Below are 1,202 nucleotides of genomic sequence, written 5' to 3'. Positions count from 1 at the left end.
GTCGTCCAAGTAATAAACCTTACGCGAGTAAGGGTCGATCCCACAGAGATTGTTGGTATGAAGCAAGCTATGGTCACCTTGTAAATCTCAGTCAGGCAAACTCAAATAGGTATGGTGATAAACGCATAAAACATAAAGATAAAGATAGAGATACTTAAAAATTAACACAAGACTCAAACAAGAAACACAAAATATTTTTTATTTTTATGATTTAAAAATTTTTTGGATTTTTATTGAATTTTTTTCGAAAATATAGTTTGGAAAAAAGAAAATTAAAAGAAAAATTTTGAAGAAGTTTTTGAAAAGAAAATTACCTAATCTGAGCAACAAGATGAACCGTCAGTTGTCCATACTCGAACAATCCCCGGCAACGGCGCCAAAAACTTGGTGGACGAAATTGTGATTCAATTGTTATTCCATTTTGCAAAATTCATTGCTTTTCATTCCCTGGTAATGGCGCCAAAAACATGATGCCAATACCATAGTTCACAACTCCGTTCAACTTAACCAGCAAGTGTACTGGGTCATCCAAGTAATACCTTACGTGAGTAAGGGTCGATCCCACAGAGATTGTTGGTATGAAGCAAGCTATGGTCACCTTGTAAATCTCAGTTAGGCGGATTAAAATTGGTTTATGGTTTCGAAAATTAATATTAAAAAGAAACTAAAAAGGATAGAAATACTTATATAAATCAATAGTGGGAATTTCAGATAGGTGTATGGAGATGCTGTGTTCCTCTTGAAACTCTACTTCACTATTCGCTCTTCCTTCAATCCTTCTTACTCCTTTCCATGGCAAGCTGTATGTAGGGCATCACTATCATCAATGGCTACTTTCAATCCTCTCGGGAAAATAGTCCTATGCGCTGTCACTGCACGGCTAATCGTCTGGAGGCATCACCCTTGGTTGATAGCTACATCCCATCCTCTCAGTGAAAATGGTCCAAATGCTCTGTCACAGCACGGCTAATCATCTATCGGTTCTCAATCAGGTCAGAATAGAATCCATTGATTCTTTTGCGTTTGTCATCACGCCCAACCTTCAGGAGTTTGAAGCTCGTCACAGTCATTCAATACCGGAATCCTACTCGGAATACCACAGACAAGGTTAGACTTTCCGGATCCTCATGAATGCCGCCATCTATCTAGCTTATACCACGAAGATTCTGTTGGGGAATCTAAGAGATATGCGCCCGGCCTTT

At 38.6% G+C, this 1,202-nt stretch overlaps 1 pseudogene; it reads right to left on the bottom strand.

Moving 5' to 3' along the window:
* LOC127746615 (60S acidic ribosomal protein P0-like) overlaps positions 1–1,202 on the bottom strand; it is a 17,241-nt pseudogene that overhangs the window by 13,100 nt on the left and 2,939 nt on the right.

Source organism: Arachis duranensis, chromosome 4 (assembly GCF_000817695.3).
Source record: "Arachis duranensis cultivar V14167 chromosome 4, aradu.V14167.gnm2.J7QH, whole genome shotgun sequence".
NCBI lineage: Eukaryota > Viridiplantae > Streptophyta > Magnoliopsida > Fabales > Fabaceae > Arachis > Arachis duranensis.
This window is presented reverse-complemented; position numbering and strand designations above follow the sequence as displayed.